Consider the following 27,536-nt stretch of genomic DNA (forward strand, 5'->3'; position numbering starts at 1 on the left):
TATGTGATTATAAGGAAATGTACAATGAGCCTGTATAAGTTAACACGTCATGTTCTCGAATATATTCTTGCAATAGACATCATTGTTCCTCCGAAAAGAGTGCAGAAGAGAATGAAAAAGAATAGGAAAAGCGAAAATATGGATCGTCACAAACTTCAAATTTACTAGTTTCGTAAGATTAAATACAAGCAATACACGCATTTGACTTTTCTTAGTTTCCCTTTTTCCATTCTCTTTCTTTCTCTTTTGCATTGGATTTGGATTAATAGGAGCAACTTGGATTAATAGGAGTGAGGGCGCAAAAGCGTTCTGTTCGTTTCGCGCTGTGCAGGCAATAGTTGCTGCTTAAGTGATTCTTGTAGAAATCGACTGCTTTTAGGGAAATTTTCTTTCAGTCCCCCTGTACCAATCGAACGCAGATCACTGGATGAAATATTTTCAACGCCGTTCCATCGATCTGTTTTTGGATATTTTGAACCAATCTCCAGAAATATCTGTACCTTCAAAAAAAACTAGCCAACTGTTTAATATTGATTGTACCTCGGAAATTTACAAACAGAAATTGCTATCAGCAAGACTTTTTCAATGTCTGTTCAACAAAACGCCGGAAATCGACTGCATCCCTGCTGACCCAGCCTCTTCAGACGGCATCCACAAATTACGTAACGCCCATAGCAGGTAAGGAGGAGGGGTTTCTTGAGAGATACGATTTGTTACATAGAGGAGGGGGGGAGGTCAGGTTCAACGTTACGTAACACAAAAACTCTGGAGAGGGGGTCAAGATTAAGATCAGCGTTACGCAACACAAAAACTCTTGAGAGACTCTCCAAAAACCAGCATTTTTATCAAGCAAATTCTTCTACAGCGCTACATAATGTGTCCCAAAAAAAATCGATATTTAAAAAGTCAAGGTGCTCAGCCCTAAATTGAAAGATAATGTTATTTATAGCATTTTTGTTTTCGACTTCAGGTTGCCCAAACGTGATTTATGAAAAAATGACTTTTTCAAGCTACAAAACCACCCTTTTGCACTTTTTTCAAATCTGTTCGATTCCTACATTTTTCCATATATTTTTTAATTTTTGTGGGGTTGTTTTTAATATTTTACATGGTTTGGTTCAGCATCGCATTCAATTATTTGACTCACAGAGCACAGAAAACCTTACAGAAAGTGGTAACTGACGTGGCATTTCGTAGCTCTGTACAAAGCTCAAAGTACTCTGCACAGTAATTCTTAACATGATCCAAGAGAACCGACGGCAATAAACTGGGTTCTGTGGCAAGAAACTGGGCACACCGAACCGTGAATTACGCTGGAATACTTTAGCAATAGAGCACCTCAACGATCTTAACCTGGCCGCATGCTTGTCTTCTCTCCTCAGAAAACCTCTAGAGTGTAGGAGAACATCTTGCACTGCGAAAACAACTGCTCTCACACCAAAGAGCAAATCAACGCTCATGCTAGAAGAGAGCGACAAACGATTTTCATCTGTTGAGTCACCTAAACGCACTGCGGTGAAATCTGAAATCTCTCTTTTGCGAGACAAAGAACTATGGTGTACTTTCTCACACGTGTGGACATCACGCACAATAATCACACTGCAGAGCTATCTGCGCACAGTGGGGCCGTTTTGAAAAAAGACGGTCAAAAGTCTTTTTTCACTTTTCCTCACATTTTAGGGGTTCGGTGTCTACGGAAGAGTTGTTCAGAATACTGATTAGAATTATCTGACGTCTTAGCTTATTAAGCTAGTATTTTACGAAATATTCAATTTCTGTCTTCGGCAAAGGTGTAGAGCTATCAATTTCATGAAGCTTTGCTGAAGACACAAAATTCCTAGGTCTTATATTTGAAGAGATATAACTGTCTTTCTTGAAAAACTACCTTAAAACTAGTTTTTTCACTTAAATTATATCTTAACTACTTCTGATCAACTTGAGATGTTCTAGAAAGTTCAAGATAATAATAAAATACATATTTTTCTAAGAAAAGAAGTTAATTCTGTTGAACCAGCTCCGAGATAGAGCGATTTTAAGGTAAAATTATGTCAATTTGCAGAATCAAAATATTTAACATTGTGAATGTTTGTGAAGTATTACTCAACGTTATTGGTTTGGGCATGTTTTGAGGTACAAGTACACATATTTTTCAGAATCGGGACTCTTCGGGGACTTCGTATTTTCATAGTTTTAAAATATCGCTTTTAACTACTTTGTTCTTCTAAATACTGCCGAAAACGACTTCAGAGCAACATAAGATGAATTAGACAGCTTACATAAAAATTCAATACAAAACTTATGCGGTTACTTGTGTATCCAAAACATCAATCCGTAATAGGTCCCTAGGCTAATCGCTTCACCTCAAATAAAGCTATCATCCAACCTCATGCTTATTTTAGTTTATTATTTAGTCTTCAGTAGAATACAGTACAGACAATTATAACCTAACTTTAATTAAATTATTGCTTTTTTAAATCTAGTTTTGCTTAGATTAAAGTCGAATTCGTGGCTAACTTCATTGAAGACCCTTCAACTGTAATCTAACGGGTTATGCTGCAAAACCCAAAGCTCTGAGCAGGTGGTGCCTTGAGCCTTACATATTTCGAACAATTTACCTCTCACTGGTTGATATACACTTATTGCACTAATTGTTACGATACGCAATATATTCATAAAAAACACTAACAAATCCGTGTAAAGCACTGTTTGCACCAACACAACTTAAGCGTAAACAGCTTAGTAACAATATTGACATATTTCTCTAGCTCTTGGCTCGAGGCTCAAGGCACCGCCTACTTCGAGCTTTGGGTTTTGATAAGGTTGGATGATAGCTTTGTCCGAGGTGAAGTGATAAGCCCAGGTGGGAATTACTGATTGTTGAGATGGTCTCGAGGTACGATGCTGGCCTAACACGCCAGTCATCGTAGGTTTGAGTCTCGGCTCGGAAGAGACTGTTGGTGTCAGTAGGATCGTAGCGCCAGCCCTGCAATTGTCCTGTACACTAAACAGTCGGCTGCGAAGTCTGTGTATAAATAAACAGAAGGTTAAATTCCGAATCGGAAGGTAGAACCAATGCTTTGCTTTGCTTTGTTTATGTTTATGTTGATATGATATCTAAGTAACCGCATAAGTTTTGCATTGAATTTTTATCTAAACTGTCTAATACATATTAAGTTGATCAGAAGTCGTTATAATATCATTAAAGTGGAAAACTAGTTTTTGGGCAGTACATATTTAGGAGAACAAAATAGATAAAAGCGATATTTTAAAACTATGAAAATACGAAGTCCCCGAAGAGTCCCGATTCTGAAAAATATGTGTACTTGTACCTCAAAACATGCCCAAACCAATAACGTTGAGTAATACTTCACAAACATTCACAATTTTAAATAATTTGATTCTGCAAATTGACATAATTTTACCTTAAAATCGCTCTATCTCGGAGCTGGTTCAACAGAATTAACTTCTTTTTTTTTAGAAAAATTTGTATTTTATTATTATCTTAAACTTTCTAGAACATCTCAAGTTGATCAGAAGTAGTTAAGATATAATTTAAGTGAAAAAACTAGTTTTAAGGTAGTCTTTCAAGGGAGACAGCTATATCTCTTCAAATATAAGACCTAGGAATTTTGTGTCTTCAGCAAAGTTTCATGAAATTGATAGCTCTACAACTTTGCCGAAGACAGAAATTGAATATTTCGTAAAATAAAAAAAGTTAATTTTTCCAAGTGTAATACTAGCTCAATAAGCAATTAAATGAAAACGTCAGATAATTTTAATCAGTATTCTGAACAACTCTTCCGAAGACACCAAACCCCTAAAATGTAAGAAAAAGTGAGTAAAGACTATTGACCGTCTTTTTTCAAAACGGCCCCACTGTGCTGCGGTGCGTTTCACAGTTGGTTTCTTGAGCACGGCAGAAGAGGAAAAGAGATTGGGAGAAAAAAAAATAGACTGCGTTGCTCGTGCCGCTCGTGCCGGGCAAATTTACTCTGGTGGAATTTGTTTTCGCAGTGTAGCTACACGAGGACTAAATTTTAGCCCGGTACGTTTTTTTTCACCTTCCGGACTACTCACCAGTGGACACTGTTGTGTACTCCTGCGTTTTCTTTGTAGAGTGATTCACCCCTCTTGTTTCTATCAGATGTGGGGTGAGCTGGAAGTGTGTTTGTCTCTCTGGAAGCTGGTTGAGACACTTTGGAGTGAAGAAAGAAACAGTGTGGTGAAAGCATTTGCTACACGCAGGCACATACTGGAAGGGAAGTGCGCGGTGAAATTTTTCTCCTCTCTTTTCACATACTGAGGAGAATGACAAGCACGCCTGGCCGGGGATGTTGTCTTGCTCGCCCAATGACGAACAGATATGTAAAGCAAGCTTTATGACTTCGCTGAAGCTCCAAGACTGCAGGTCTTAAAGTCAACGTCGCAAACGCCAAGTCAATGAAGATAATTTCAAGCAATCCCTCCAGCTTCAAAGTACCAGTACAGCAGGGGGAAAAGGTACAAATCTTCCAATATCTTGCTACCCAGATAACGCCGGACGGCGGTACCAAGAGTGATATAAAAACCCGGATCAGAAAGGCTCTAGGTACCTCTACGGGTACCTCCGTCACCTTCGTAACATATGATGGTCAAGTCAAATCTCTCTATGAACGAAAACCCGAATCTTGAGCTCAAATATGAACATGATTATAATTATCTTTGATCGTTTGTCTTTTCAGGATTCTCAACGCATCGATTTAGACCATCGTTTCGGCTTTCAAGTAGAGCAAGGATTTTTCAGTGTTATCTTCTGAGCTATGCGGAAACAATCTTATCAAAATATCAGGTTGGTGGTTCATCAACTGCTACGAAGCTTGCATTTTGCCATGGTTTAATACTGGGAACTATCGCCTTTAATCAGTGAACTGTGTCCAGGCTTTTGCAGATGATGATTATATGCCCTTGCCTGACGAGACAAGCACCAAACTTTGGCTTAACTTTTTATTACCGTTATAACGTCAGAATGCCTTTTGGGTAGCATATATTTCCTGCGTTGATCTTTTGGAATAATTGCAACTTTCACATAAACTCTGTAAGTTGGGCTAGAAAAATTTTGGCCAAACATCGAGGACCTTACCCTAATTAGATCCAACCTGCGTTGGGCCGAGAACTTTGAAGATTGTCCGGATACAGGTTGGTAAGCTGCCTTCTTGAGGTGGGGATAATTATCAATGCTATTTGATCTATTAAACCTATAGGGTTTCGTCGACGCTTAGTTTGGTCATTATCAACAGGTCTCCTGGTAGTATTTTATATTGTAACTTCAGCTAATTTTCGGGGTTCCTGGGAATTGTATCAAAGTATTTGAAATTCTTTTTGCCAGCTCCAGTGAGCCGTATAATTTTGTTTTCTGGAAGGGCTCCGGTATTACTAGCATCACTAGATGGAACCTTCTCAGGAGCGTTAGATGACGACAATAGTGTTTGATTGAGATCATCTTAGAGAGACTCATCACTTATATACTCGTCTCTTCTCGACTGAGAACTGCTGAGAATAGACGATGAGCATCCATTTCATCTTGGATTTCCTAATCCATTTTGCTCATCGTTGAACAATTACTGAAAATTCTATCTATTAACAACACAAGTCCACACTATTACTGTCTTTGAAGAACAATTTATTCTTTATTATCTACTTTTTGTATGCCCTAGTGAAGTCGAAGGTAAACAAACAATGATAACTGACAAATGAGAGTCGTCAGTCGGTCTCAACATCATTGTCAGCGAGACCAAATTGCTTGAGGTAAACGCAGTCAACAGCACTGAATTCTAACTCTAACACGTAATCTGTACTACTATATGCCAGCGAGTGTGTACCAGCGGACAACATTTACAAGCTACAGATCTTGGTCAGCCGATACCTGCGGTATACAACTCGTACCTGGCGACCTCACAACTGGATCTTAAACACCGAGCTCTATCGATGATGCCATCAAACGCGATATCAAATCAAACGTTGATTAGGAGCTTTTAAAACGCCGTTTTACATTAGTACGCAACAATAAAAGCAATAAAACCTAAAATTTATGAGAATGCTTTATTTCAGTCTCATGGGTAACCTTGAAAAGTGCAAGGTTGAGCAAAATAACCAGATTAAGATTTCTAAGAGCTGAGTAGCGGAAGCAGGAAATTTTCTCAACACAATCGAATATACCTTACGTAGTTATCAAATTGAACCGATAACCGAATTAAACAAATTATATAGTTTTATCATACAGGGCACATACCTACTTATTCTGTTTTTATTTTTTTGAGCCGATACGAACTATGAGGCTCTATTACCTGCAACGAAACCAGAAAAAATAAAGTTTATTAGTAATGAATTCAATAAACTTGCGATGTAAAAACACGAATAATTCACACAGAATATTTGTCAACAAACAAACAACCTTCACTGGCATTCACCCGAATCCAGAATCAAACCGTTGCACTGTGGGGCAGAACCCAGAAAAGTCGCGACAAAACTAAAAAAAATGAAATTCAGTTTTCATGCCTCATTTTGTTTTCTACTTGCAGTAGACATGTTATTGACTAGAAATAATGATAATTCACATTGAAAAATTATTTGGAAAATGTGCTATAATATTGTAAAAGTGAGGATTTACAAGGCTTGTAAAATGGAAGAAAAAATTTTCTCAGATATTTTCCAGTAGGGCATGCAAATACTTAGAAATTAATTAGCTAACTCATATGATCCTCATAAAACAGAGTATAAACTAATAGGTAATGTGATTTTAAGACAGTTTTGTTGAAAAGAGGTTCGTAGGAGGCATAGTATGTAAAACAAGTTTTTTTGTAATTTTTCCTCATTTTCGGCAATATGAAAAACATTAAGTTCTACGTTGTTCTGCTATGACACTATTATTGTACTAATATACAAGGTATTGGCTAGTACTAAACCGAAAATCAGCTGCTACTAGTTGCGACTTACCGAGTAATTCGAGTTTTCGCAACGATTGTTTTCATGTCAATTCATGTAAAAAATCGTCATTCAGCAGTGTCCGTATCGATGTTTTTCCTACAATAGGCTTTGCTGAATGCCGGTGTATGCAACACGACCATGATAATGTTCGGGGGTCTTTCGAAACTGATGTCCAGTAGTATTAAGACCCCTCGGAAATGATTATTAGTACTAGGAAACAGTTTGTTATTGGGTGAACAGTGTTTTAAACAAAAGTAAGCGTTTAGTATTCATGTTAAATGGTATAAAATTGAACAAGAGGAACTCTTCGAAAGGGAACATGACCAACTAATCTTTAATTGAACAATGTTCCCATTTGAAACATTTTATCACAAACAAAAACATAAAAATTATATTTTATATTCTTTATCAAATATGATGACACATCATAGGTTAACAAAAAACTATACAAAGGCAACTACGAACCTTCAATAATTCATTTCATGATGACTCGAAAGTTCGAATATATCTGAAATTGAAATATATGTACTTAAGTCCCAGTTATAATTCGTTACTGAAATTTTGGGTTTATGAATAATGAAAATAATGTTATCTCGTTAACGGTCAGTCCTACAGTTGTAATATGTTCGACAACTTTATGTCAATTGATGATATGAACAACTTTTCCGAAGAAGCAAAATGGCTAGCACCATTTATTCAAAAGATAGATGTCAGCGCCATCTGTAGAAAAAAAGCTAAAGCTGCCTAAATACATTTTTCAAGAAGATGTTTTTATGGTGAACAACATTGCCAAAGATATGAACACTGTGAAAACAACTGTTAAGGAGTTATGAGGTTTTGTCGCGCCAACGGACCAATTTGCCCCACTGTGCGTTGTCGTTTCACCAACGCAAAATCATTAGCCCGAGAATGCAACTGGGATTATTTCCGCATTCTACATTTAGATTTACTAATTCACGGTCACTTAACACAAAACAAACAATAAGTGAATCAAAATTGCTTCCACTTACTCGATCGATCAACCGAGATACTGTTGAGGGGATCAATTTAAACGAAATTGCACCTCTCTAATTATGGTTGAAAATCCAAACACCCGGGGCGATTGCCTGTGTGATTGTCACACCACCGATTGTTCAAGTTCTGGCCATCTAGTCATCCAACGCGGACAACAGCATGTGTCTCGCGCCATTCTTGCCGACGGCATGCGTCATTACAGAACAGATACAATCACGAGAATTTCGATGCATGATTTCCCCCAATTAACGGCTGTGGCGCTCAGACCGGGCTCTTCGTGCATGATTTCAACACCGAGGCACAATTGTTACACGGCAAAATGCGGTGCCTTCCGGCTGGAAGCATTTACGGATTGTTGTTGTATACTGGGGATCGGGGAAATTCGTAAAAGTAATGGGAATAAGTTTACACGCATCGTGCATAACTTCAAGTTGCTGCAGCAACACTATCTAATTGGCGCACGTGCTTCATAGTGGAATACTGGGAAATAGTTCATTGAATAATAATCTTCCTCATATTTCAGGCTGCATCTAAAATTTCATGTTGTTAACAAATTTAATCGTATAAATGTGCAACATCATAAGTTAATTGATCTCAAGGCGACGTACGATTTTGTTAAATGAAATGAGCTGTAACAGATAATATTTGAACACGGTTTTCTTACAAACTAAATAAGCTTGCCCGAATTGTACTGAGGGGTCAAGAACATGTGTACGAATAGCAGGTGAGATATCATGCATTTTCGCGCCGTTAGATAGATTGAAGCAGAGGGTTGCGCTCTTCAACTTATTGTTCCACATTGCTATTCAAGGTGTAGTACGAAGAGCAAACGTGAAAAGGAATGTTACCACCCTCACAAAACCCACATGCTCCTTGGCTTTGCGGTTGACTCATCAACATAAAAAAGATCGTATAGCTGTGAAAGAATCTTTTAGGCATTTCAAGAGAGAAGCGACGAGGTTGAAGCTGATCCTAAACTCCACCAAAACAAACTACAGTCATATCTCGATATAAGGCAACTTTTTTTTTTCGTTACGATATATCGGCACAAAAACTTTTTTTTTCATTGATTCAAAATTTTTGATGGTTACTCAAAGGTGCATGAAAACCTTTTTTCTATTGCCTAGCAGTGTATATATACCTTTCTATGCCTTATTAAGGTAATTTTCGTGAACAAACATAATCAGTCACAAAACATTGAAAAAAAAAGATAAATTTTATCTTATTTCACAATACTTATTCGAACACATTATACCCGAAAAACAATTGTTGTATTCTAACTTTGAGATTTAAAAAAAAAGTTACGTTATATCTAGTTACGTTATATCGAGGTTGCCTTATATCGAGGTATGACTGAATATAGCAACATACGAAAAATCATATTTTCATAAAAAGCTCAAATTTTCCAAACATAATTGTGTCAATAAAAAATTAATTTTGGCTACTAGTAAATGTTGCTTTCTGAAATATCCAACTGATGTTAAGATTTATATGTGATCTGATTTATGTTTTTTTTATCAAAAATCAAAGAAAAAACTAAGCCTAACTAAGTTGAATGACGACAAATGTAGAAATAAAAGACAACAATGTAGAAAAACATGAGAAAATATTCTTTTCAAGGTTAGCCTGATAAAATAGAATTATAATTAATATGGTCGAAAAATGAATATATACATGAATTGAGTAACGCACCGGCATCTCACGTAGAAGTTATCTTTTCTAATTAGAGCCAACACTGAGCTTCCCAACTTTTTGACGTAGAACTACGTTTTACTTTAGCATACCACACAGGGATGCAAACTGAAAAACTGGGACGAAATTTGTCCCTTTTCAAATGCTTATAGGTCGGTTGGTATTCAACCGATTTCCTTCATTCTTGCAGCAATCGATTGGAAAATTATACACGCGTCTGCCTAAATGCAGGAAAATGTTGTTTGAATCTGCGAACTATTGCACTATTGCAAATTGTCAAGCCTTGTTGAAATGAAAATAACGTCCTCTCATTGGTCGTTTGCTGGCTTTCCCTAAAAGGGTCGACATACCTAGTTAGCCGTAGCGTAGCAGTTTGCGCCAGTATCAGCTAGTTTGCCGAATTTGCTTTCGGCTTGAAAAAATCATTTGCCGATTGGTCACATACCAAAGCAGCAGCGCGGTAGCAACAAACGTTTCGGATTGCCGGTTGAGGGCTTAGGCCTTCTTCCCCACGATTAAGCTTGGTCTTATTTTGGCAAACAACAGCATGCTGTGCTATTCAGCTAGCCTAGCAATCTAAATTTACTATGTGTGAGAATAGCTTTTTTGACGTAGAACTACGTTTTTCTTTAGCCTACCACATAGGGATGTAAATAGGAAAACTAATAACGAAAATGGGACGGAAAATGTCCCTTTTTAAATGCTTATAAATCGGTTTGTTTTTAACCGATTTCCTTGATTCTTCCTGTAATTGATTGGAAAATTATACACGCATCCATCCAAATGGAGAAAAGTGTTGATTGATCATGCGAACTATTGTACTATTGAAAATTGTCAAGCCTTGTTGAAGATCGACAGAATAGTTTAATTAATTAGCCGCATCGTAGCGAATTGCGGAAAAAGCAGCAGCGGGTTGCGCCAGTAAACAAATCACATCACGTATCGAAGCAGCAGCGAGGTAACACCAAACGTCTCGATATACCGGTTAAGGGCTTCGGCCTTCTTCCCGCAATAAGCTTTTGCTTTATCTTGGCAACAACACATTCTGTGCTGAATCCATGAAAATACAATCTGTCGCGGCCGTCTTATTTACTAAGTACGAAAACAGCTTTTACAGATTTTGAACAACAAAATGCCTTTCTCAAGGCAAATGAACAAGTTATTGTAGGTTAATAATTTTTTGACAATAACACAAGCATTCTGTGCTGTTTCCTAGCAATCAAATACTGTCGCGACGCGATCAAAAAATTTACTTTATTTATCTACCTAATACCCCCACTGTTGGAGCACTACAAAGGCTTTGATTTGTCTAAAGAACATTAGAGAATAGTAAAACTGAACAGAAAGGCGTGGCCTATTTCGTGGAACCTTTGGCTATAAAAGAGTTTCTGGTAAAACCAGCTGCATTCATTAGTCGGAAGATGAGCTGGCTAGCCGTCCACAACGTTGACAGCAGTAGCAGCAGATATCAGCACTCAGAGGTAACAGCTTGTTGCGCCTGTGGTTGCCTTTGAATCAAACAAATCACTTGCCCTGTGGTTGGTCACCATGTCTCAGGAGCAGCGCGGTTCTTCTCACTACTCAGCGTGGGTCGTCAGACGGCCGTTATTGCCCCACTACTGAGGCAGCATAAAGGTTGTCATCAGCAAATCCAATTTTGAGCAGTAAAATGCCTTTCTCAAGGCAAATAAAGAGATATTTGAAGGTTAATAATTTTTCGACAACTCAAGCGAGCAATCTGTGCTGGATACTAGCAATTTAAATCTGTATCGGCCTAGAACTGAATGTGAAACAGCTATTACAGCTCGTGTTTTCAGTGTCTTTATTCCCCCACTGTTGAAGCAGCACAATGCAAGCATTAGTAGACTTTATGACTCATCAATGAAACACTTACAACAATGCATTTGTTAATAGTGTGTGTAGTTCTACGTCAGTTATGCAGTCGTGTCTTGGATACAACCTCCTACTTTTGAAGTAGAATACTTCTCTCAGGAAGTTCGGCTACATAGGGATGTGAAATGAAAATCTAAAGCTGAAAAAAGTGAGATATATGTCCAATTTCAAATGCTAATAAATCGGTTAGTTCTCGATGGATTTCCTTCGTTTTTGCAGCAATCGATTAGAAAATCTTCTAAGATTCCTACCAGATGCATGAAATTGCAATTTTATTTTTCGAACTATTATACTATTGAAAATCCTTAAGCCTTGTCAAAACACAAAATTCGACCTCTGATTGGTCGTTATACGATTGCTTTCCCAAGCACGGTCGGCAGAGTTATGGACCTAGTAAATTGGGAATGAATCATTTGGCCTATATAAGAACTGCATCAGATAATAAACAGACATTTCATCGGTTATTAAATTGAACAACAGAAATTTGAAGAACAAAAATGAATATTTAAAGAGTTGATGTTTTCTCGTTCTGCGCTATAATCCAAAGTTAATTATCTTCATTTACATGCATACTCTGACTATTATTACGTGTTACGTGCGTCGCTTAGTGTTTGGCTACGGTTATGCAGAACGCAAATAACGGCGCGATGCGATTCGGCAAGACGAAATGTGTTGAAATGTATAGCTCTACTTCGCCTTAAAAAGAGCTGTACATTTCACCACGGTAAGGCGAATCGCATCGCGCCGTCATTCGCGTTCTGCATAACCGTAGCCTTTGTTCCGTTCCCGTTTAATGATGTCGTATTAAATGTGCATATTACAATTCGGCAGCACTTCAACTTCTCATTTGCACAAAATTCAAAAATATTCAATGAACTTCATTCAAAATATCAAACAAAAAGAAATTACAATACTGCCAATGAACGGTCAACGTTTATTTACTAGAAAAAATGACTGACACGCAAGCAGCCGAGTTGTCTTTCTTGTAAAAGTATTCTACTTCAAGCTTGCGGTCGTGGCTTTGCATACAACCTTCCTGTGATTTTTTTCCCTCCGTTTCGTTCAAACTAGGCTCGTTACGTTACGTAACAGTAAGACACAAAACAGAAAGACACCACTCATTGTAATTAAAGTTACGCTGCGACAAAGCCATTGGCTGCTGCAGTGCTGTCGACAGTAGTGGGGATCGTTTGTTCCGCGAAACCATTCTTCACCCCGGTCGGTCGGTGGCACTTCAACGGAAGCCCATATGCTCCGACTGAGAAGTTCCATCCTCCTCACACGTACTCACACACTGCATTGCCTTGTCAAGTAGCTTCACTGAACATCATCTGCTCTGTCAGAACACTAGTTCACGGTCATCCGAGTGTTTGGCTTTCTCAGCTGGCAAGGTCACGCGCACCTTGCAATGGGACGGCGAAGAAGCACTTGTGAAATGAAAGGAAAGGTTCTGATTTACTCCGAACTTTTAATTGAAACAGAACTTTGCACGGCAGTGCTTAGCTCACGTGTCTTGGCCGCATACAACGTGCTCGAATCGAGTATTGGACCGAAAAAGAAATGTTTTTTCTTGCAGGAATGACTACACTTCTCCGAACATTTCCACAGTCTTCTTCGCACGTGTCATGTGCAGATTACTTCACCTGAACGGATCAGTTTCGTATTTTTAGCCAACCGAAAAACTTACTAGGCAGATCGTGAAATTTGATTATAACATAGTATTTTCAATACCATTGCAGAGCCGACTGAAGTAATTGTCAAATCAAAATACACCCACGCATTGTTATGATCTGCTACCGCCGCACAGCTTAAACACGTTTTTGTGCACAAAAAAAAAGCCACAAACGTTAATTGGATCCGAAACTGGTGGAAAACACATTCCACAGTGGCCACCCCGCCCCGTGCGATTGAATAACGTGTATTCCACAGCGCACCGGAAAAATGTACCCAGGCACAGAACAAAGAACGACTCGAACGAGCTTTGTAATTTTCTGTATTATTCTAATGCGGAGGGTTACACATCGATTTACCACTGTAACTGCAATGAAGCGTTGGAAACCTTTAGGTTACGTCAATTTTTCATTCGTGTGGAATTTTTGCATTGCGTACTTACGTCAATATAGGCTTGAGACTACTTTCAATTCATGGTATTAATTTTAATTTTATTTCATAACGCTTCTAGTGATATTTCTTTTTAAACTTATTTGTTTCATTCGTATCATTCTCAAACGATGTATCAACTTTAATCCAACACTACTTTCACGTTGATTTTCTGAACTCAATTTATGTGTATGAACTCAAAACATGTTTCATTTCTTTTCAAATAAAATCACTTCCGTTATTTTGAATATCAATTGGCAGTTTTATATTATTTTCGATCATTATTTAAGACATCATTCAAAATTTCATCCAAAGTGTCACGCCTTAGGATGAAGGTGGCTTCTTGGGCATCGGTTATTGACACTGTGATAGCGGAAATAGACTAATTTTAATATGAATTTGATTATTAGCTTGTTTTGCTCATTTTCGTTGACACACATGAATCAAACAGTCAAACCAGATAAATCTGGTTTGATCATTTTAGTTTTCTTGTTAACCCTGGTAAGATAATCGTATTTTGATGTACGTATAAGATAATCACGTGTAACACTGACGCACGATTTCTAAATAATTGAAAGAGCAATGTTTTGTTCTTAAATTGAGATTAAGAAAGTAAAAAATGAGAATGGATTCGCACTAATAAAAAAGAGTCGATATTACTAAAAGCGACCTAAGTTTAACGTAGAATAACGACAGCCTGACGTATGTCAATGTAGTAGTCTATCTACTAGCTGTTATAAAATACTTAGAAGCTGATGAAGTTTTGACCGAGTATGCTTTGAAGAAAGACAATCAAATTGTTCTCGTGTCGTATGGAAGCAGATAACAAGAGTGCAATTGTTTCGTATTACATATTGCCGATGTGCGACTGGGAAAATTTGTTTTTCGTGCTGGCATTAACTGGTGGCAGACATGAGTATGAAGTTTGAAATTATGCTGTGAGGTCAAACTTTTACCGTCTTTTCAGGACATTACATCTTCTTAATAAAGACTTCTCGTTTGTTTCATATTCTCTCACTCCCTTGCCCGTAAACATTTCGTTTCGTATGTAGGAATACTCCCAGCAAACCAGAAGTCGTAAAAGGATGTTAATTCTAAGTCGCTCAAATGTGGATATCAAGTTGAAATTACACAAGATGCAACATTAAATTTGTTTATATCGTATAAAATTTAAATCCTATGAAACGCAATATTAAATTATATATGAAACAATTTAACGGGTCATATAAAATTGTAAAATGCGTCATTCCTCGAAGTCGTATGAAATACAATTTGAAGTTTCAACTGAGGCCATTTAATATAGCCTGCGAAGTTATAGAAAATCGTAACCAATTTTTGCATACGATTTACGTATAGGCCTGCAGATTTGTACACATAGACGTATTTCATGCTTCTTAGATGATCATTTTCTACCAAATAAGGATTTACTCAACAGAGTTGAGCGCGAGTTATATGAACCAATTTGTTCGCTGGGCTATGTATGAAAAATAAGTCTCATTTATGTTGGCTACCAGTGAAACCAGACCGATGGAGTTCTCACAACAATAAACCAAGAAACGTGTCATGTCGTGCTTTAGAAGGCAGACAATCAACTATTAAAAGTGCAACCTGCTGCGTGTTACATATTGGCAATGTGCGCCTGGGGGCACCCACTCCATCGTCAAAACAAAACAGCATGAGTGGAACGGAATCACGTTCAACGAAAATTTTATGTAAAATTTTAAATTTGAATTAGAGTCAAAAACTAAAAACACACTAACATATTACTCCATCGAACAATCCCTGTTTTTCTGTTTTCTTTGAAAAAAGAATAGCTTGGATTTTCGGTAGAGCACCTTCCTGGGCAATAGCGACCATTACGCAACAGATGATGAGTTCGACCTGCCGGTAATGGAAGCCCTGAACTAGATAAACGTGTCTTTCCTTTGACTTTGCCTCTTTTGTCACGACCAGACATTGTAACTTGCGAATTTGATTGAACGAAATAGCGATGTTTCTACAAACAAACGGAAAAGCGATGTGATGTTGGAAAAACCCGTATGATTTTTTCAAATACCTACGGAGAGGACTAAAGCAAATGCCAAGGTATCGCAGCATAAATACTAAATAAATAAATAAATAAATACTAAATAAATAAAGAAATAGAAAAATAAAACATTGGTCTTTGTTCTGTGCGTCGGAGAGGGGAAGCTCATGTCCTTGGGTACGAAAGTGACCGCGTTGGATTCGTACCACTCATGGACGAAGCAAGATCCGGCCAGAAGATCTCTCGTGTTGCTTCAACAGAATGAAGCAGACGCTCCTGTAGCCCCTTCTTGAGATAGATTTCCCCGTCTACAGTTTTGGTAGTCACGAACGGCGCACTTCTTTTGCCACATGAGCAGATCGCTTGCCAAAACAAGTATTTCATGGCAAACTTTGAAAGTTTCTGCTTCCACATTTTCTCCGGCAACTTGTGCTGGGCAGTGAAGAACAGTAGCCCCGGAAGTTCTCCTTGACCAAAGTCTTATCTTATACGATGAGACAATGAGGCTTCGTCAGCATTTGGGTTTTAAAGTGTCCGGGCCCGTGACTTTCTCACCGTATTTTGCCGTCGTCACGATTGGAAATCTTCTGACTATACAGTTCCTTCTGATCTTGGACAGATTCAATTATTTGGCCATATCCCTGACCGAAGCATCGGGATTCCGCGTAAAAGCTTTCACAACACGCTTGTGATCCTGATCACTAATAGAACATCCATTCTGACCGCATTTCTCCTTTCATTTGATGTTCAGGGTTTCGTAGTAACGTTATAACGTTGCTTTTCGGGTAACGGCATTTTATCCAATTTTTTAAAAGCTGACAGAAATAAAAATACAGTGCAAACAATACACTCCAAACTACTTCCACCCAAATTTTCAGGACAAAATACCCAATAGGTAATTTTCTACAGCGTTTTTCCGTGATGCAATCTGATGTGGGACACCCTTTATTCGACATTATTCGAGATAGTGGTGCTTATTACGGGAGTCACTTCACGGTGAAATCAGAGTGAAGTGAACAAAATCCTATTACGGGACTCACGTAAGTGAGAAAAACATCGCGAAGTGACATCTGCCGTGGAATCATGGTTATTATGAGTGTCATATCAGTGAAGTGAGAACGGAAAAAGCGACGTTTCGCGTGGAATTATTTCACGACCATTTTGAACGGTGAAATGATTCCACGAAGCTGCCATAAGTCTTAAAGTTGATTGATTTGTGATCCAATGGTAAATATAGGATTTATTCTTCAGTAACGAAGCGAATCAGAGTTTGATCCGTGCCTTAAAGCGGTCAATTTTTCATTTTTTTGCCCGATGAAAAAATGCAAACTAGTTCAGGAAATTTTCGATACCGAAAAAAACATTTTTTTTTTGATGCCGAATGTCTTAGAAATGCAGAACACGTCAGGATCTGGTGTTATCTAAAAAAACGGGGAAAAACGACTTTCTTGGACTTAGACATTTTTGAGCTGGAAAACAATCTCATTTCACTTGTCCTATTCTCAATTTCACTTCACTGTCAATCTCACTCCACGAAGGTGATTTTTGTCACCTCACTTGAGGTGGAATCGGGAATAGGGCTAAAAAAGTGAAGTGGGCGTGAGAGTGAAATATATTTCACCGTGAAGTGACTCCCGTAATAAGCACCAGTGTTGCAGTAGCCGTTGAGGCTCTCTTACAAAAATAGTTGACGGGGCTCTTGAACGTAAGCTTGTCGTCAACCATAACCCCAAAGAGTTTCAAAGATAGCTTTGAGATAATTTTTGAGATGATTTACGATTATTTACAACCATGACCTCCGCCCTATGATACGCTAACTGTAGTTTTCTTGCGTGCATCCAGTATTTAACCTTGCGTATGCAGTGCCCGGCCATTAGCTCGAGCTCATCGATCAACTCGCCGTAGATCTCTAGCGTCTTCCGCAAAACCGACGATCACAACCCCTACAGGGAATTTTAGCTTCAACACTCCGTCGTACATGACATTACACAACACTGGGCCCAGGATGGAACCATGCGGTCATCTGTAATGATTGAAACGCATACCTGACCCTCTTTTGTGACTAGTACTCGATTACGGAAGTGATTCTCCAAAATCTTGTACAACGACACCGGAACATGGATGCTATAGAATCTCAGCTGGTGCTGTTGAACGCATTTTTCACGTCAAGCATGATAGCGAATGCCCTTCCTTTGGCGCTGGACTGCCACCTCCGCCGTCTTGATGACGGAGAGAATAGCATCCAGCATGGACCTACCTTTTCGGAAGCCGAATTGAATACTTGCCAGACCGTTTACACCCTCTGTGTACTTCACCAGTTTTTCGAGGATAATCCACTCAAGCCAACTTGCCAACAGTGTTCAGCAAACAGATTGGTCTGTATACCGATGGGTTCCTCGACTGTTTCCAAGCCTTCGGCAACAGGACCAGTATCTGTCACTTCCATCTCTCCGGGATATTTAGAGACCTTCCGGTGTTTGGAAATCTACTCTACTTACTTACTTCAGCAGCCTAGAGCCGTAATAGCTCGTGCCATATCAAGAATTTTCCTTCAGTCTACTCGGTCCTGGGCTACTCGTCGCCAATTTCCTAGACGTCTCGATACTCGCAGATCCGCTTCAACCATCTATCACGTTGGGCCCCTCTATTCCTGGTGCCGGTTGGGTCCTTGAAGAGAACCGATTTTACCGCACTGTCGTCCATTCTCGCGACATGCCCGGCCCATCGCAGCCTTCCCGACCGTCGTCAGGTGTACAATTTGAATCTTTTTAAGTAGTCCCTGCAGCTCGTGGTTCATACGCCCACGCCACTGTCCGCTCTCGGTTTGTACTACACAAAATATTGTCCGCAACTTTTCCGTTCAAATACGGCCAGTGCGCGTATGTCCTCCGTGAGCAACGTCACGGTTTCGAGTCCATAAAGAACTACGGCTCCTGAATCGAAGCGTCCTGCGAAGGGCAAAGTAGGCTCGATTTACAGCTCGAATACGTCGTTGGACCTCCTTACTTGTGCTATTGTCGGCGATTACCAGTGATCCCCAGTATACGAACTCCTCTACCACTTCCAGTTCGTCACCGTCCATGATCACTGTCCGTGGGAGACGAATGTTGGATTCTTTCCAGCCTCTTCCTTTCATATCCAATTTATTTAGCTTCCACTTTAAGTCTGGCGTAGATTACCTCCGCAGTCGCTGAGTTTTTCGTAATAATGTCCAGGTCGTCTGCGAAGCCTATGAGTTGACTATCTTTACTAAAAATCGTGCCCCTCGTTTCGATGCCCACTCGTCGTATTACACCCTCAAGGACAATGTTGAACAACGTGCATAATAATCTATTTCCTTGTCTCAGCCCTTTGCGCGCTTCGAGGGATACGAGAGTGTCCCCGATACGCACACGTAACACATCACTCGGTCTAAGGTAGCTTTGATGAGTCGTGTCAGTTTATCCGGGAAACCGTAGTCGTGCATTATTTGCCATAGCTGGTCTCGATCGACTGAATCATACGCTGCCTTGAAGTCCACGAAAACATGATGTGTGGCACGTTGCACTCCCGGCATTTCTGGAGAATCTGCCGGAGGGTGAAAATTTGATCCGTAGTAGCGCGTGCTTGTGTGAAACCCGCTTGGTACTCTCCTACGAATTCTTACGCTAAAGGAGATAGACGGTGGAGTAGAATCTGGGAAAGAACTTTGTAGGCAGCGTTGATCAGAGTTATGCCGCGGTAGTTGCTGCATTGTAGCCGATCGCCCGTTTTATAGATAGGGCATACAACTTCTTACCCAGTGGAGTGCCGTTGCTAGTGCCTCTTTTCCATGTTTATAGAGCTCTGCCGGTAGCCTGTCCTAACCGGTGGCTCTGTTGTTCTTGAGTGACCCAATTTCCCATTGGATCTCCAGGAACCATGCAAGCTATTTGTGATGAAAAGAATCAATTCCAACACAGGAAATCTTACACAACACTCACACCGCTAACAGAACATCGGAAGAGGGTAGTTGTTGAATACGATGTTAATTTTACCCATCAACTTGATAAAAAAACTTAGGAAATTTGGGATGGATATTATCTACAGTAGCAGAAATATCCAAATTAAAACAAGATTGGGTTCTACTAAAGACACTATCGACAAATTGCATAGGGCAGGTGTTTATAAAGTTGCATGTCCACATTGTGATAAGGTTTACATTCGGTTTAAGGAACGTACTTCAGAACTCATAAAACCTAAATAAGACTCGTAAAAGAGAATAACTCACCATTTCAGATCCAAAATAGCCGAACATATTTTTCATGAAGATCACGCTATGACCACCGATAATGTTAGTCTAGTTCGATCCGTAACATCCCCTTGGATGTCGCAGAAAGTTTAGAAATTTTCGAACAAAACCCAGTTACGCTCCTTAACAGAGATCAAGGTAATCACTTCTCATGGTTTTTCAAGTGTCTACCTAAAACTCCCCGACAAGGCATGGATCACCAGGCCGCACGTTTCTCTACCTAAAGTTGTTTACGTTCTCTGACTTAAAATTTGTCCCATTCATTTACCTACTTAGGGGTCGTTCATTAATACCGTAAGCATATTTTTCCACTTTTTTAAACCCCCTTCCCTTCCTTGTAAGACATCGTAAGATTTTTTGATACTTTCTTTATGTATATAGAATTTTATTTCATAAAAAAAAGTATTATAAGATACTTTTTTTTATGTATATAGAATTTTATTTCAGTTTTAACATTATGAAGCAAGCGCAGTACTTCGTTTCCTCTTCTGTCCTTTATTCGAGTAATTCCGTAATTTTCTTTTCATGAATTTTATAAACATGATTATTTGAACAGCTACACTAACAATGTTTTTCTTACGCAAGATAATCAATTCACCCCCTCCCTCCCTTGCAAGATAGCGTAAGAAAATTATATTATTCCAAAAGTTCTGAAAGTGAAGTCAAAAACCTGGAAAGCAAAGCTCAAGGCTTTGATGAATGTATTGGTATCATTCGAGTATATTTTACTTGCTTTCATTATTTCACCTATTTGAGATTTCTTATATGCTACCGGTGCACAAGAAAGGCGATAAATCCGACATTTCTAATTATCGTGGTATAACCTCCCTATCAACTGAATAAAAATGCTTCGAAATCATCATGAAGAATATGCTGTTCAGCTCTTGTAGGAGTTATATTAGCATTGCCCAACATGGATTCTATCCCAAACGCTCCGTGAACACTAACCTGTCCAAATTCACATTATTTTGTATCGGCACAATGGATGGTGGAGCTCAGGTTGATTCAGTATACACCGACAAAAAGGCCGCATTTGACCTTATTAAGCAATGAAAAATAAAAAAAATTAAAAAAAACTGTCACCGCTCATCATAATATCCTCCTTGCTAAGCTGCGTCGTCATGGAATCTCCGACAGCATTTGCAGCTGGCTTCGCTATTACTTGAGCAATAGACAGCTCTTCGTGAAAATCGGATCACCAGTATTTGAAAGTTTGACTCCATCCTTTGGCCTGCCTCAAGGAAGCAATCTAGGTCCACTACTGTTTGTTATATTTTTTTTAAGATGTAACGATACTTCTTGCGAATGGTTGAATATTAATCAATACTGACACTTGCCCCTTTTTACGTTATACGTTCTTAAAAATATCGAGGAAATAAACTAAAATATGATATAACTTTGCAAGGAAAAGTCCTGGAGATGTGTGGTCTTCAACAAAAATGTGTGTTTTGTATGCTCAAATACTTTTAGAACCACGTTTTCTTGTAAAATGTAACTAACAAAAGTTAAGTAGAAAAAACTAACTTTTATATAAAATACTCTGTAACTCTGTACCCAATGATGACAGGAATTTTGTTTGTTCAGCAAAGTTTCATATTTTTGCACGTTCTAAAACTTTGCCCAGTAAACCGTTCCTCTATCTCTTAACACGAAAAAGTTTGTATTTTTAATATATGAAAACCTACTGTAACATATGTTCACCGTACTATAATATGGGAGGATTAGGACAAATGGAACCTACAAGAGTTTATAGCACTTCAGCTCAACTTCAAGAAAAAGTATTGACATCATGATTCCACTTGCCCCTTTTTAACCTATAAACTCTTGAAGTTGTCGAAAAAATATGCTACAATATGATATAACTTTGTAAGGAAAAGTCCCGGAGATGTATGGTCTTTGGCAAAAATGTGTGGTTTGTATGCTCTAACAATTCCTTCGAACAACATTTTCGTGTAACATGCCACTAACAAAAGTCAAGTACAAAAAACTAAATTTTAAGTAAGTTCCATATAACATACTTTATAACGGTAACTTTGTACCGAATTAAGATAGGATTTTCATTTGTTCAACAAAGTTTCATATTTTCGAATTTTCTACACCTTTCCTGAATAAATCATCCTCTATCTCTTTTCATAAAAAAGTTAGTTTTTTTATTTTTAGTAAAATAAACTTTTCATAACTTTTAACAATTTGCGATTATGTGGGTCATTTATACAAACAATTGTTCCGAAGGCAATATTAAGCTAGGATGGAGGTGAAAGGCGCTATGGAATTAAGTTCCACTTTTTACCTTATTGGACCACTGTGTGATGGAGTCACGTCGTTGACTTTAATATTTCTTCTGTCAGTTTTAGACAACGTTCGCGAACTGTATTGTTAACTTTAGACTAGGTTTAAACTTATATCATTGAGACCACGATGTAAGATGAAATTTAAAATTAAAAAAAATAAATCACTATAGGGTATATTGCTCTTTTATGGACCATTCAGTAGATGCACCATCTAATTACATATATTTTACGTATATATTTTTTTTTATTGTGTTTCCAGTGATGCAATCGATTAAGGGTTGCAATATAGTGTTGTTGTTATGACCAACACGCAAAAGTAGTGAATAAATTCGTATTATGTAGGGAATCTTGAGATTATTCACTATAAAAAATCGACACGATACTGCGAAGTAAATTTCACTTACACATTTGCTCGTAGAGGAAACATTTCATATCTACGTGGATTCAGTCACATTACAAAATCAACTGTTTTACATTTTGGTTTGCTATGTCATGCATACTGTAATCAATCTCCTAACATTCAGATTACACGTTAATGTCAAAACACGTCAAAATGCCGTAGATTCCATTGAAAATCGATAAAATGATTGGATTCGTTTATTGGCATTCATGTGTAAAGAGCATTTAGTATGAGCGTGAGAATTATTTTCAGTGTTAATGACATAAAGTAAGGTCGGCGTAGATTCCCAAATATAGATCTTTCTACGCCAGATCTCACCAATACAGGCTTAGTCTGTATCCTAATAAAATCGATTTGTTTTTAACCAAAAAATCAGCTGATATTCAATTTCGAAAAATATTGCACTTATGAATCCTAGTTCATTAGTGTTACCTGTTTTAACAAACTTTGTTTTAGTGGAAAACCAGATGAAATAAAACTAAAAATCGGCTTACAACTTGAATAAAAGCTCGGGGCAGGAGGAATTTGATTATTTGCAACCAAAATTAAACTTCTATTAGTGAAATCGACCACTAATACTAGCGCAGATAGGAAGGTCTATTTACCAGACTCAACTTTCTCAAAGGTGTCAGCATTGCACACTGGGCCAGAAATGGAATCTAGCGGAACGAAATTAATAGCGCTCTTATGGTTTGACCAATCGGTTTCCGATCTTCTACAAAGTTTCTTGGCATAGTAAGGGCGTCATTTTGGATGTTTGAATTGGTTCGGAATTTAGCCGCAAAGGTGGCGTTGCGATGCCAACTGCTTTCCCTTTCACGCTAGAGCTTTGCGGTATTCAACAAAGTTGTAGATCTCTAAATTTCATGAAACTTCACAGAATATACAAAATTTCTAACTCTTCAAGTTTCAGAGATCTACGAGTTTTTATATATTTTGTCTGAATTTCACGTTTCATTGTGATAATTTTATGAATTCAATCGAAATAATTTCTTACAATTTTTTTCTCGATAGAAATTTAATAATTACGTCGTTTTCTTCCGAGTACAAAAGTTTCTGAAGTACTTAAGTAAAAACAATACACCAAATTTGAAAAAAAAATACATAATTTTGTGCAGTAGATATCTCAGCGGGTAGCAAGTATTAGCAAACCATGATTTTTTCTAAAAAATGTCCATCAAAAAATCTTTATTTTCTGAAAAATTAAAAGAAGTGTTTTTTGGTGTTTTTTTTATATTTAATTTCGAATATAACCATAGGTTTCATATAAAAATACAATTGCTATGTATTCATTGCATGGAATACACGGTCCAGTACTTTGATACTCTATCCAACCTATGCGCAGTCTTCAGCAAAGTTTCTCAGTGTAATAAGAACTCCAACTTGACGCTCAGTTTAGTTCGCGATTTGGCCGCAGAGATGGCGCTTCGACATCAACTTTTATTCTTACACGCTAGAGGTCTGCAGTTTTCGACAAAGTTTTAGATCAGAAAATTGTATGTAACTTCGTAGAAAAAACAAAATTTCCATCTCTTAAATTTTTTTGGAAATTTACGAGAAGATCGGAAACCGATTGGTCAAACCCTAAGAGTGCTATAAATTTCGTTCCGCTAGATTCCATTTCTGGCCCAGTGTGCATTGATAGCTAATATCAGTACTGGAGCAAGAGCTTAGCTTGATGACCGGGAAATTATATAGGTATTTAGTTTCTGCCATGCAAGTCTAAAGACAGGGGGTTTTAAGAAAAACAATAAATTGCTTCATTTGTTCAATAATATTATTTATACTGATATATTTTATTCATCCAGTACATGTAATATAAAACGGGCAGCCTCGAATCGATACTAGAGAATTCTAATCGTTGATGATGCCAACTTCCATCTCGCGTTAGATGCGCGGCTACCCAGCTGACGGTTTGATTAGTTTGTCCCGTTTGAATATATGCGTTGCAATTTCGCGCTGTTATTTGGGAAGTTATATACACGCACGAATTTTACGCCTTCCATCCTCCCGTAAGCTGTTTACTGCAGCTCCCGCAGTCGAATTAGTCAAATTTGCAATTTCAGCGCTGTTTCTCCGCTGTACATAAAAACACTGCCCGCTGGCAAAAACATAAGCAAAACTGTTCACCTTTCTTTTTCTTCCGCCAGCTGTGCGCTAGCATGTCTGTTGGCCCCAGCATGCCAGAAGCGCCGACCTACTCCGCCGGATAATGGGTTTACTTTCGACGCACATCTTTCAGCAATCAGCAATGGAACTCGATTTAGCTGAAAACGTAATTTGTGCATGGTCTGTTATTATCGCAATGGTTTTAATGTGTATAACAACCTGTTGCAACTTTCTCATAGTTTTTCACGGATATAATAAAAGATGAAACAGCAAACAAAAGTAGGGCATAACTTGGAGTTCATCAAGGTAATGTAATACAATGCACAATAAAATCAATTTTAAACAGGATTTCATTACTATTCAGTGGGCTAATTGGGATTTTATAGAACTTCTTTCTTTGGGATGTTTAGATCACCCCGTTCTTCAGCTTCACGAAACCTTCACTAGTTCTTGCATCTTTACACAACTGACCACAATGATTTCGTCTTAAAACAAGCGTCATCATCGCTGTGGCCTGGTCTTGGCTAAACTGTAAACATACACTGCATTCATCATTGTCCACGACCACTCGAAAACCGGGGTACACAAGTTGTGGGACAGCTTCCCGGTATGGTAGTACCAATTCAACCAGGGAGGCAGGAGTAGAGTACACAGGAAAATAGCCGAATGGCACTCGAGAAAATAGCACAACGCCGCAGGCCAGCGGATGTTGGTCTTCGACATCGTTTGAGGAAGTGGGTCAAACGACTATATTGCACATTTGTTGAGCGAGGTTTACGATTTCGTTCTGATTTTTCTGCGGAAGAAAATGGCGACACCGTAATTCGCATTTATAAAATACATTCAAGATTTTGTAAAGTCCTAACGAACCTGATTATTTTCACATTTGCGATAAAAGTTCCGTGCACTTTGCCATAACACCCACAATATCACCTCGAATTGTTATTCAGGATATCGGTTTCCTCGTGCGGCAGATCGAAAACAATGAAAGGAAGTACGCAAATTGATTTGAGAATGGTTTAGCCTGTGCCGAGCGGTTAGCTGCTTCCAAACAGATGGGAGTTTCTGTTCATTTCCACTTATAGCCAGCCGGTTATCGCTAAGCTGGTCAGATACGATACAGAACTGCGCCATAACTTCCAGCCAGCACACTTTGGATTGATCTGATGAATAATTCAACATACGTCATTAAAGCTGACGCTGTCAGACATGGCGTTATCCGTCCGGATGCTTCGAACTGTAGTATGCTTATTATCATTGACAAAATTCGATAACCCGAAGACACCCACACGTATGGCTATTATCTTAATCGACATCAACACTACCTACAATCTAGTCTTTAGACAGGTAAGCTGGCGAACAAGTTGAATATTCGAAACATGTGCGAAGATTTGCGTTTTTTGCACCGTCGCATCGTCGCCGTCTGTTGTAATGGCGATCGTTCCACAGCAGTAGTACTATACTTCCTGCTTATTTGACCGGCGATGACGTTTACTGCTCCTCGCAGGCATCGAAAACATACAGCAGCTCACAAAGAAAACAAACTTTTTTTTCGTCGAGTTTAGATCGGATCACAAGTCGAAGTGTATGATGGAACAGAATTGAAATTCCGTTGGCGTATCGCGCCCCGGGTGTAGTTTGGCGAAGCTTGAATGCTGATCGGTTCGATGCCAGCGTATTCGCAAGCTAGTTTTAAAGCCACTGGCTCTGGTTAGAAAGATGGATGGCTGATAAAAGGTTGCGTAATTGGTGTGTAGGTGCGTCCGTTCCGCCTTCAATGAGCAATTCAGTGTTATCTTTATGATGCACCGCTAAAAATAGCCTTTGGCGTCGAGAACAGTCATTTGGGCATAATTCACATCGCATCAAGAAAGACACAACTAGCAATGGGGGGAGGGGGGCTGTAAAGTGTATATTAAGACACGAAAATTCCGAGTCGGAATGTAAATTAAATTGCTTGGTACACTTCGTAATGTTCAATAATTTGAGTGTTTTGATCTTCTGTCATAATGATTCACTAAGCCCATTCTTTTCTACAATTTTGGCAACTGAAACAGACATGGGTTCACAGTAAAGAAGGAAGTATATAGCATGTTTTAAGAGACGAAGGAACTTTTTCAAATGGGATTAAATCATAAAATGCAAACAACGCTTTCATGCAATTGGAGAAAGTGGTGCGAAACTTTTCGATTTTGTTTGTAGTTCACTCAAGGAAAGTGAATTTTGACGACATTGAACGATGCAAACACAATGACGTATACTACATAACGTGTTTCAATTTGTCGATTTTGACGCAACATCTTGGCATGAATAACGCACCAGCTGACAGTGTACCGTTACGCTCAGACATGGTAAAACGCTGCCATTATGACTTCTTAAAAGAGCGTATTAATTGTTTTTGCCCTACACTCTTTTAACAAAGAGTGTGTTAGATTCTGTAAAGTATTAATGAAACAGATTTTTATTTTTGTTCGTTTTATTCCACATTTATTTTTTTCTGAATGTGCATGAATCCAAAAACTTTTTCGCCGAAAGGCTTCGAGCAATGGTGCACCACTGATCCGGACATACCAAGCCGGCAGTGTGTGGCTGTGTTCCATATTTTAAACACTTGCTCGGTGCTTTAGACTTTGTGTATACCTCTTGAAAGTTTGTTGGCTGTTGGCCACGTTATTGTATACTGAAATTTGACTGCAGACTTATGCTGACGTAAGAAAGGCAAAAACAGCTCTCAAAAATAGGCTTCCGACGTCATCGTAGATAGATATGTACAGCCAT

The 27,536-nt window shown here is 38.5% G+C and overlaps 1 protein-coding gene across 3 annotated transcripts in view; it reads right to left on the reverse strand.

The window, feature by feature from the left end:
- The window catches only part of LOC129720023 (E3 ubiquitin-protein ligase goliath), a 194,575-nt gene that overhangs the window by 156,262 nt on the left and 10,777 nt on the right, over positions 1-27,536 (reverse strand). The window contains exon 2 of one of the 3 annotated variants that reach the window (XM_055671434.1): positions 6,269-6,323. The exons of the other annotated variants lie outside the window; for them this stretch is intronic. The gene's annotated coding sequence lies outside the window, so the exon portion shown is untranslated. The remainder of the gene's footprint in view (positions 1-6,268; positions 6,324-27,536) is intronic. 3 annotated transcript variants of the gene reach the window in all.

Source organism: Wyeomyia smithii, chromosome 2 (assembly GCF_029784165.1).
Source record: "Wyeomyia smithii strain HCP4-BCI-WySm-NY-G18 chromosome 2, ASM2978416v1, whole genome shotgun sequence".
In the NCBI taxonomy this organism is placed as follows: domain Eukaryota; kingdom Metazoa; phylum Arthropoda; class Insecta; order Diptera; family Culicidae; genus Wyeomyia; species Wyeomyia smithii.